This window comes from Panthera tigris, chromosome B2 (genome assembly GCF_018350195.1).
Source record: "Panthera tigris isolate Pti1 chromosome B2, P.tigris_Pti1_mat1.1, whole genome shotgun sequence".
Taxonomy (NCBI): Eukaryota; Metazoa; Chordata; class Mammalia; order Carnivora; family Felidae; genus Panthera; species Panthera tigris.
Genome location: NC_056664.1, coordinates 131071451 through 131083497, shown reverse-complemented (window position 1 = coordinate 131083497; position 12047 = coordinate 131071451). Strand labels below are relative to the sequence as shown.

Here is a 12047-nt window from a genome sequence, read left to right as displayed (position 1 = left end):
GAAATAGTTAAACAATTATAGCATTTCCTTCCTGGTGTCATTTTTCAGTCTCTGACTCACCTTGTGGTTGAAGTGAAATATAAATGACCTATGCCTACAGACCTTACATTTTATGAAATGTTGATTAAAGGTTACAGGCCAAAGCCTTGAAAACTCCATTGCCAGAGTGTCCATTTTATCAACTGTGTAAAAACTGAAAGGAGCTTGACTTCAGGGTATTTTTAGCAACTGTAAAACCACGTATTCAACCAACCACAGATTCGGCAAGCCAGAGTAAAAGCTTGGAGGGAAAATGCAGCATATGGAGACTTGTCAAATATAAGTTCCAAATCTGTGCTTGAATCTTTTGGCAGAAACTGTGGATTTAAAGAAACCCCAGAAATTTAGTAAGGAAGATTCATATCCAATTTCTTCTGAAAGTGCAAAGTCTTTCTTTTCTTTTTCTTTTTCCCCTTCCTCCTTTCCTTTTCCTTCCTTCCTACCTTCCTTCCTTCTTTCTTTCCTTCCTTCCTTCCTTCTGTCCTTCCTTCTGTCCTTCCTTCCTTCCTTCCTTCTTTCCTTCTTTTCTCTTCCTTCCTTCCTTCCTTCCTTCTTTTCCCTTCCTTCCTTCCTTCCTTCTTTCCTTCTTTCTTTCCTTCTTTTTCCTTCCTTCCTTCCTTCCTTCCTTCCTTCCATCCTTCCTTCCTTCTTTTCTCTTCCTTCCTTCCTTCCTTCTTTCCTTCTTTTCTCTTCCTTCCTTCTTTCCTTCCTTCCTTCTTTTCTGTTCCTTCCTTCCTTCCTTCCTTCCTTCCTTCCTTCCTTCTTTTCTGTTCCTTCCTCCTTGCTATACAGTCACCGCTTGTTATAGTTTCTCCCACCTATTCCCACTGTCCAAAACTTCCTTTATATAAGAAGCTATCTCTCTTTGAGTGTACTTAGTCCTATATGACTTGTTTTCTTTTCTTTTAGCTTTCTATAATTTATTTATTTTTTATAATTTACATCCAAGTTAGTTAAGCCATTACTCATTTAGCCTATCCTCCCTCCCACAAGCCCTCTAGTAACCCTCTGTTTGTTCTCTATATTTAAGAGTCTCTTATGTTTTGTCCCCCTCCTTGTTTTTATATTATTTTTGCTTCCCTTCCTTTATGTTAATCTGTTTTGTATCTTAAAGTCCTCATATGAGTGAAGTCACACAATATTTGTCTTCTCTGACTGAGTAATTTTGCTTAGCATAATACCCTCTAGTTCCATCCAGGTAGTTGCAAATGGCAAGATTTCATTCTTTTTGATTGCCTAGTAATACTCCATTGTGTGTGTGTGTGTGTGTGTGTGTGTGTGTGTACACACACACACACACATATATATATATATATATATATATATATATATATATATATGTATACCACATCTTCTTTATCCATTCATCCATCGATGGACATTTGGCTCTTTCCATACTTTGGCTATTGTTGATAGTGCTGCTATAAACATGGGGTGCATGTGTCCCTTCAAAACAGCATACCTGTATCCCTTGGATAAATACCCAGTAATGCAATTGCTGGGTCGTATGGTAGTACTATTTTTAATGTTTTGAGGAACCTCCATCCCGTTTTCCAGAGTGGCTGCCCCAGTTTGCCTTGCCACCAGCAGGGCAAGAGAGTTCCCTTTTCTCCACATTACTCACCAACATCTCCTCTTGCCTGAGTTGTTAATGTGAGCCATTCTGACTGGTGTGAGGTGATATCTCATTGTGGTTTTGATTTGTATTTCCTGGATGATGAGTGATGTTGAGCATTTTTTCATGTCATATGACTTTGTTTTAATGTATCATTTTCTTTATAGTAAGTCATTCATACATCGGTTTGGTTTGTATGCTAGGAATTATTCTTCACGTTAACTTGAAAAGTTGTCACAAGCAAGTTTCACTCATTGTAGCATAGCAGTATGATGTCTGGAGTAGGACTCCAGAAACCAGGCACTTTCCAACTGTGTATTTGCCCCCATCAGACTCAATTTTTACATCCATAAGGAAGGATTTTGAAAGAATAAATGTGAAAATGCTTCCAATTGGCAAAATGCTATCCCAGCCTAATACATCACTATTAAACCCCCTCCTCTGAAGGATGAGGAACAAAAACACAGACAAAAGACCCAGATGTGTTACATCTGAGTATGTTTAGAGTAGACTAATTCATAGTGTCTCAAACTTTATTTCATTTTACTCATGACTGTTAATCACTTTCCTTATTCAAGAATCTCAGTAACTTCTAGTAGAAAATAAACTGTTTTCTCTAATAAACTGCTACTTTCCAAATTGTGGGAGATGGAGTTTGTGGGGAGCAACATTAGTGACATTGAATGGATATGGCAGGAGCAGGTGAAAGATAGCTACAGAGCAGGTAAGCTATCTGTGTCTGAAGTTGTGTGTCTATGATAGGTTTGGAGGTGAGTCTACTTTTAGCAGAGAAAAAATGGTCTATACAATTCCAGATGGTCAGTTCACCATGGAAATCATGTGGCAGCTGTCCAGAGTAATCATAAAGATGGGCAGCAAACACTCAAGGCCATTTTAGCGGAGTATGGTCTCTCTTTTTTTTGTTGTTGTTTTTATAGATAAATATGGGATAATTTGTGCCTCTGCTTCCCAAAGCCAAATGCATTTTTCTATTATCTGAATTTAAATATTTATTTCTCAACATTCATTCATCAGAGTGCAGAGTGGAGCTCTGACTGTATATGTAGGCCATCTGTAAGTGGCAATTTGTTCTACTCTCCATTTTAGTGCATGCATATCTAACATAGTACATTAATATTCTTTATATAAACACACAATGCAGTTTTTCCATAGAGGTGTAAAATACTGCTCTCTTTAAACACTCTTAATTATAAACATTTCCAAGCTAATAAGAGTCTGTAGAGAATGTTCTAATAAAATTCAATTTATTTGCCATTATAAATTTGTCAAATATGAACATTTTTGCCTTATTATAGTTTTCTTTCTTTTGAAAACATAAAGGAAATATATGAAGCCCCCTGTATATTATTCAATATCCTATCCTTTTGGGGGGAAAATTTGGTATGGATCATCACTTGGAATTTTTTAATGCTTTTACAACATATATATTCATATGTGTCAGTAAATAATATATGGTAGTGTTTAGCATGTTATTAGATTTTATATACATAACATCATACTCTATTTCCATTCAGCAATTTTCCCATTTTGTCCATTTGGTATTACATTAATAGATAAAGCTCTAGTTTATTCACTTAAACTAAACTGAATACACACCACATTACCTAAAACATAATCAATTCTCCTATCGGTGGCCATTTAAGTTGTTTCCTACATTTTGCCACTTTAAGCAATGCTGCAGTAAACATTCTTGATTATGTCTCCTTGCACACCTAAGTGGGAGAGTTCTTCTATGGTGTGAACCTAGAAGTAAAATTGGTGGATTGTTGTGAGTGCACATTCATTTTCTTATATATGACCAAATTGCGCTGTAAAGCACTTGCACAATTTACACTAATATGTAAGAGTTTGTATATTCTTTCCAATTGCATCTGTTTTTCAGACATCCTCAAAATTGACTTTTTACTCTGAAAAATTTTAAAAATATAGAAACATGGAGAAAACACTAAAATGAACCACTATTTCCCTAATACCCAGCTTCACTAATAATCAATATATTTGTGAATCTTCTTTCACCTATACGAGCCAGCTATTAATTTTAAAGTAAAGCTAAGTTGGAGCACCTGGGTAGCTCAGTTGGTTAAGCATCCAACTTTTGATTTCAGCTCAGGTCATGATCTCACTGTTCATGGGTTTGTGCCCTACATCAGGCTCTGTGCTGACAGTGTGGAGCCTGCTTGGGATTCTCTCTCTCCTTCTCTCTCTCTGCCCCTGTGCTGCTTGTGCTCTCTATCAAAATAAATAAATACACTTTAAAAATAAATAAATAAATAAATAAATAAAGCCAAATCATTATGTCTTTTATCCTTAATCAATTCAGTACATAGGCCTATAATACAGGTGCACATTTTTATAATAAAAGAAACAATAATATTATCACATCTAAAACACATTAATAGTAATTCTTTAATATTTGATATTAAATGTTTAATATTATAGTATTTGGATTTCCCTGATTGTCTCATATATTTTTATTTTATTTTTGATTTTTAAATCAACATCCAAACAAGATCTGCAAATTGCATGTTGTTGATGAGTTTCTTAAGTCTTTTTTAGTCTGTAGGTGTTCCCCTCTCCCTTTTCCTGGCTATTTATTTGTTGAAGAAAGACTGATTGTTTCCCAGATCATGGGTTTTACTTATTGAGTCCCTATAGTGTCATTCAACATATTTTTCTGTGACCTATTATTGCTTATGAATTGATAGTTAGATCTAAGAGCTTGATCAGATTCATGGTTGCTTATGCAGGGAATATAATTCATAGGAGGTAGTGTCTACTTTCTATTATACCAGATCAAAAAGCACATAGATCAGGTTGTCTATTAATCATGTTAAGATTGATCAGTGCATTTAGGTGTAGTCACTCTAAAGCATACATTACAAAACTTCCCATCAGCCTTTCATCCAATGGTTTTAGCAGTCATTGATGATCATTACGAAGATCATTTATTTTATTACAAAACTGCAAAATGGTAATCTAATTCTACATTTTTTCTGTATTTGTCAACTAGATTTCTTTTCTAAAGTAGAACCTCTCCTCATCAACTATTCAGTTCCTCTGATGTCGAGTTCAAACAGAAAACACAAGCCAAATGGTGATTCTTTTTTCTTTACCAGTGTTCAGAGTAATGATTTAGTTTTCTAGCATCCTCCAACAGTGATCAGTATATCACCTGTGAGTCTGTTTCTATTGTCTAACTGTTTCCCTTGATTTTTTGGTTATATTAATTCTTCCATGCCTAAACACATAAGACACATATGAATGTACACACACACACACACACGCACAAAATAAGGTTCTCTAGAGGCTGTAAATTGTAGATGGTATTATCTGTGCTAAGAGTTGTTTTACTACTTTATCTGTTAAGTAGAGGCGGACATATCATCTTAATCTAATCCAGACTGCGCTGAGTCAAAGTTAGTTTATAATTGGGTTAGGAATTGGTCTACAGTAAGGAAAATCCCTTCAGGACTTTTTTTTTAAAGTTTATTTATTTATTTTGGAGAGAGAGGGCGAGGGATGGGTATAGAGAGAGGGAGACAGAGAATCCCAAGCAGGTTCTGTGCTGTTAGCACAGAGCTCGATGTAGGGCTCAAATTCACAAACAGTGAGATCATGGCCTGAGCCAAAATCAAGATTTGGATGGTTAACCAACTGAGCTACCTCTTCAGGATTTTTAATAGAATATCTTGTGCACTAGTACACTCAGCATTAAGAGGCTATGGGAGATTCTGGTCAGCTTCTCAAAGATTTTCAATTTAGATTTTTGGCTTTCTGACCCACACATCTTCAGCATTAGGCAAATGTTTTGATGTGGAACCTTGATCACATGATTGAGTGCCTCTCCAGTTTTGTCAGTCTGGCCTCACATGGTTGCTAGGGTGTTTTCTCATTCTTTCCACAGGAAGGTCTGTCTTCTCAGAATTGGAAGCCCTCAGAAAAATAACTCCATATATCAGAAGTGTGTAGCTTATCTTTTAACATTTCTGATCCACTCAACTGCAGACAATTGCAAATGTTTTGCAGACAATTGCAAATGTTTTGGGAGAGAAGCTAGAATGTGTGGAAGCCTCTCTGCTTTGCATTTTATCACTTCAGCTTCAAGGCCACAGCATCTCTTCTGCTTTCTTTGCTCCCTCCATTGACTCTGCTTGGGTCATACCTGGATACTAAGCCTAGTCCATGCCTGGCCACTAAGCCCCCAGCCAGGGTCTGGAGTTGGCGGATGCTCCCCCAGGCAAAGCAGCTGCAGACCATTGGTCCACTTCTCACTTCTTCTCTCTCTGATATTCTAGTCTTGCCCTCCTTATCACTTCAGTAACTCCCTGATACTGTAAGAAGTTTTAGTCTTTCATATATGTTCCTTGAACCTTCCTACTCTTCGCAAAATTTAGCACATAGCTCCTTCAGCATTCTAAGATGTTTATCAAGTTCTTGACCACATCACAATGTATATTATATCTTTGCATTTCTCTTGTGATCCTTTTCACTTTTTGTTATATAACTAATTGATGCTAATTCTTATCGCCTACATTGGAAAGCCATAGTTTCTGAAGGGCAGGATCCATGCCAGATTTACCAATGTGTGCCAGTTATCCCCCATTTATCCTGCCCCAACTTTCGGAAATAAAAGGAAACCATATAATCTCTCATGCAAAGGATGAATAATTGCTTTTTAGGATGAAGGGAGTGCTTTGAAAGTCATGTCATGACAAAATGAATAAATTGGAACTTTTGGAGGACATAAAAAGACATGTGGTCACCTATTTACAGTAAATTAATAAATGATTGAAAAAAATCAAAACAGAACGGAGAAATATTTCTAATAGAAACTAAGTCAAAAATACTTCTGAGCTTCTCCATCACTTTGGTAGTTTTAGGAATATCAAAAACAATTATTTTATCTATAACTAATACCAAATCCTAATATTAAATATTGAATGTCATAAAATCTCCAGTGAAAATTAAGTTTACAAATAATTAGTAAAAATAATGTGTATATGTATTTGTGTGTTTCTGTAAAAATTAGAATATACCAAAAAAAAAAAAAAAAGTAATGGTGGTTTTTCTCCATATATTGCTAGAATTTAGATAATTTTTACCAGCTATTCTGTGCTTTCCTATATTTTAAAAATTTCCTACAATAAATATTTATCACTTTTTTAGTATATGAAAAATAAACAATAACTATTATTCCAAAAATAAATTTATCATAACATATAGTTCATGAGCAAAATTCCTTCTCTTCTTGGCTTTACCCCAATAAACCAAGGCATTGAATAGAATCTGTGAATGTGTTTTCTTTTGCTGAAAAAAAGTAAAAATTCTAAAAACATATATTAAAATATGAACTACTAAGGAAAAATATCAAATAGAAATTATAGAATTTGGATATTCATGCTAATATTTTTCATGCAAACCAGTATAATATGGTAATGCATATTTGAAAGTTGACAAGAGAATAAATCTTAAGAGTTCCTAACTCATAACAAAAGAAATAAAAAAACTTTTGTAACTTTGTATACTGACAGATATTAACTAAACTTACTGTGGTGATCATTTCACAAAATATACAAATATCGAATGATTATATTGTACATCAAAATTAATACAAAGTTATATCTCAATAATACCTTAATGAAAAAAGGGGTATAAATTTTAAAAATTTGAAAATTTCTACTAGATTATGTCAAATTTCTGTCATACTCAGACAGAAGTCAATTTAAGTCTAAATTGACTTAAATTATAGCATTCATAAAGTTTTTGTATGTTTTGTACATTTACATATGTTATTATCTCCTATTTGAGCATGAGTCACGTCTTATGCTTCTTGTTTCTTCAGCATTTGACAAATATCTAATTAAATTACACAAAAATCATGTTTGCCTAACGTGTTATACATGGCATACAAACAGTGATCATGGCAAACTAATGCAGGTGTTTGGAAAACAGAAAATAGCTGATAACTTATCATAAATTATGATTCATTAGTAATCATAATTTCAAATTTATTTTTAATTTTGGTCGATTAAAAATGATGAATCCTTGTTATATATGTGATTTGCTAAAAAGACCAGAAATGTAAATCAACTCTTTTCCTATTCCTTGAAAAAATATAAAATATTGAAAAAAAAAAGAAAAGAAAAAAGAAAGAATTACTTTGGTAAAAAGCTTAAAATTGAAGTTGGAATGATAACAAAAAGTCTAGAATTCTGTCAAACTTCTCATATTCTTGGCTATGGCACTAACATCAATATTAGATACGTGTTTCTACTACAGTTTATTTTATGCTATCATTTCTCTCTCAGTAGAGGCATTAATAGCTTCCTGTCACCATCCATCAAACCTGAAAAAGAACTGAATAGTCAATTATCATAGAGTTTCTTTCTTAGTATTCAATGTATAGACACCATGGCCCTAAAAGTAACCATAGTGATATCAGAGCTTACTGAAAAAGGAGAGGAGGAGATACTAAAATTGGTATAAGAGGACATCTGCTTCAGGGTAGGATGTAATACCTTGGACTAAACCAAGTCTCCCACTGAGATCAATTAACAAAAAACTGATACAATATTTTTTAAAAACCATTTAAAGACATTGAATACTGTCATGGCAACCAGAATCCAAGGTACCAATAAGTCAGAAAGAAGAGAACTTCAGAGAGGTAAGCAGATAACCTTCAAGCTATTTTGCCCTTGGAACATTTGATGATTTTTGGTTCATGAGAACAGACTGAAAATCCAGGCAGAGGGTCTTAACCAAGAGGTAGCGAAACAGGAAAAACTTTATAAATGCATAGGGCTATAGACACAAAAATTGATTTCAAGTCTTCCAAGTCAGCAAGGACTTGAGGAGCCAAGACTCTGGAGAGAGGCAAAACAAACAAACAAACACAGAGAAACTGAGAGAGAGAGAGAGAGAGAGAGAGAGAGAGAGATAGACTAACACTTAGTAGATTCCCTGATGAAAAATGTGCAAATTTCAGACTGCACAAAGCACAGGACACGAAGGTAAGTAGAAAACTGTGGGAAATCAGAATGAAGCTTTTTGGAGGTCTCACAGCCCTGAGGAATCAAAATTGAAATTAAAGGCATTTAAAAAATGTTGAACCCGGGGCGCCTGGGTGGCTCAGTCGGTTAAGCGTCCGACTTCGGCTCAGGTCATGATCTCGCGGTTGGTGGGTTCCAGCCCCGCGTCGGGCTCTGCGCTGACAGCTCAGAGCCTGGAGTCTGTTTCAGATTCTGTGTCTCCCTCTCTCTCTGCCCCTCCCCCGTTCATGCTCTGTCTCTCTCTGTCTCAAAAATAAATGTTAAAAAAAAATTTTTTTAAAATGTTGAACCCAAGGAAACAGCGGGGACTCACAGGACCCCTGGATAGCTGTACCCTAGTAACAGGATGCACCAGGTGAAGCCAAATAAACTTTGTAAAACTACAACCCACACTCAAGTCATCTCAGTCCATCACTGGAGGATTTACATGTCAGGAATATGTAGGTAAGTATTGACTGTGCAAAATAATAATAGCAACGTAAAATAAGATTTAACATATGTGCAGAATTAAAATGCACAACAAAAACACAAATTGACACCAAGTAAACGCAATTAAAGTGTTTTAAGATCCTCGCTTTGTTTGGAAAGTGATAAAACTCCGAATTTATTTGAGATTATAAAAGTTGGGAAATACTTTTTATAATCTCTAGAGTAACCATAAAAAGAATAATAAAAGAATGTTAAGCTAACAAATTAATACATGGGAAAATTGAATAGTAAAATGCTATATTAACCCAAAGAAGGCAAGAACGAAGAGAAAAACAATAGGAGAGAAAACATAAATGGAAGTAATCATTCCACTGAGACAAGTAGAAAATAGTTAAAGAGTGGATATAAATATGACTATGTCAGCAATGAGATCAAGTGTAAATGAACTAAATATTCTAATTCAAAGGTAAATATTATCAGACTAACTAAGAAACAAAATCTAAATTTAACTATGAGTACCTTAGGAGAGACACTCTTTAAACCTAAGCATGCAAAAAAAGCCGAAAAGCAAAGGATGGAAAAGATATAACATGCAAACACTAACAAAAATAAAAGCTGTTAGCCGCACCAATGTCAGACAAAGTAGACTCCATTTCAACCCAACAATACAGAGGAGAACACATCAGGAAATTCAAGAATGGATTAATATTTAATAATAATTCAGGGCGCCTGGGTGGCTCAGTTGATTGAGCCTCTGACTTCGGCTCAGGTCATGATCTTGCGGTCTGTGAGTTCAAGCCCCACGTTGGCTCTGTGCTGACAGCTCAGAGCCTGGAGCCTGCTTTGGATTCTGTGTCTCCCTCTCTCTCTGCCCTTCCCCTGCTCATGCTCTGTCTCTCTTTCTGTCAAAAATAAACAAACATTAAAATAATTTAAAAAATATTTAATAATATTTCAATATATTTCCCCATGTTAACAGAGTAAAATAAAAAAAGAACATGATATTTCAACTGATGCAGAAAAAGATTTTGACAAAATTTGATGCCCATCTATGATAAATCTCTCAGCAAACTGAGAGCATAAAGGAATATCCTCATCCTGATAAAGGAAATCAATGAGAACCCAAGAAGTAATGTCACACCTAATGATGAAATTTTTAGTAATGGCAATGATACACTAAACCCAGAATTGCCAATACAATAATAAAGCTGGGGGAGTTACACTCTTTCATTTTAAGACAATATAAGATTCAGGAATAGAAGACAGTGTGGTATTTTCATAAAGATACACAAATATATCAATAGAACAGAATAGAGGGTCCATGTGTGTTCAGTTGAATTTTGATAAAAGCACCAATGTCAGTGAGGGAAGTAAAGACTTTTCAAAAATTAAGCTTGGAAAGTTGGATCTCTATTTAGAAAGAGAACAAAAAGAGGCTTGATCCTTACACCATACATTAAAAAGTATCATAGTTCTAAGTATAAAAGTCAAAACTATAAACATCCTAGAAGAAAATGCAGGACCTAGGGTAGGCAGATTTTCTAAAATGAACACAAAAGCACTAACCATAAAAGAAATGGTAAATTGAACTTCATCAAAATTAAAAACTTCCACATATTGAAAGATACCACTAAGAAAATGAAAAGTAAGTCACAAATTAAGAAAAATTACTACAATATGTATGTCCAATAAAAACTTAGATCCAGATTATAAAAAGAAGTTACAAGTCAGTAATAAAATACAAATGACCCAGTAAAAAATAGGCAATAATTTGGATAAATATTTCATACAAAAGAGCATATAAATGACCCAAAATATACATGAAAAGAATTCTAAGATCATTAAGTCATCAGGAAAATACAAATCGAAACTATAATTAAGTACTACTACAAACCCATTAGAATGACTAAAATGTAAAAGATTATCAACAATAAATGGATCTCCTATTTTCTTAGTAGGAGTATAAAATGGAAAAATCACTGTGGAAATCTCTTTGGTAGTTTCTTATAAATTAAATATATACCTGCCTTATCATCCAGCATTTCCACTTCTAGACACATACCTCCAAAAACTGAAAATATTTGTTCATAAAACTAGTATATGTATGTTGAATGTAGCTTTACTTGTAATAGTGAGAGTTGGAAACAACCTAAATGCACATTAGCACATTAGATTGATCAAACAAATTTTAGTATATTCATACAATGTCACAATCCTCACCAATTAAAGGGAATAAACTGTTGATACATGCAAGAACATCAACAAATCTCATGCTGTATGAAAGAATGGAGACATAAAAGAAAATCTACTGTATTATTTCATTTTTATGAAATTCAAGAATAAGAAAAGGCTAATAAATCACGGTAGTGTGGTTGCCTCTGGATGGGAAGTGGGACCGATTAGAAAAGAATGAGGAAAATTTCTAGGCTGAAGATAATGCTCTATATCTTGATTGCATGTGGGTTACAGGGGTATAACACACAACTTTATAACTTGTATCAAACTTCCATTAAAATATATGCATATCGATGTAATTATGTAACTGTGCTTCAATAAAAAGAATATGAAATGAAAGAATAAAAAGGATTAGGGAGAAAATGTAAATATCAAAGTTAGCCAAAGAAGATTTAATATATACATATTAGAAATGCTTGAAGACAAAAAACAACGCAAGGAAATGAATACTGAAGACTACGTAAAAAAGATTTAATATATAGATATTAGAAACGCTTGAAGAAAAAAACAAAGCAAGGAAATGAATACTGAAGACTACATAAAAAAGATTTAATATATAGATATTAGAAATGCTTGAAGAAAAAAACAAAGCAAGGAAATGAATACTGAAGACTACACATATATAGCTCAAGAAAATTTTACTGAAATTTTAAAAGATT

The 12047-nt window shown here is 34.0% G+C and overlaps 1 protein-coding gene across 1 annotated transcript in view; it reads right to left on the bottom strand.

The window, feature by feature from the left end:
• The window catches only part of GRM1 (glutamate metabotropic receptor 1), a 462841-nt gene that overhangs the window by 11567 nt on the left and 439227 nt on the right, over nt 1-12047 (bottom strand). The gene's annotated exons all lie outside the window — the stretch shown is intronic.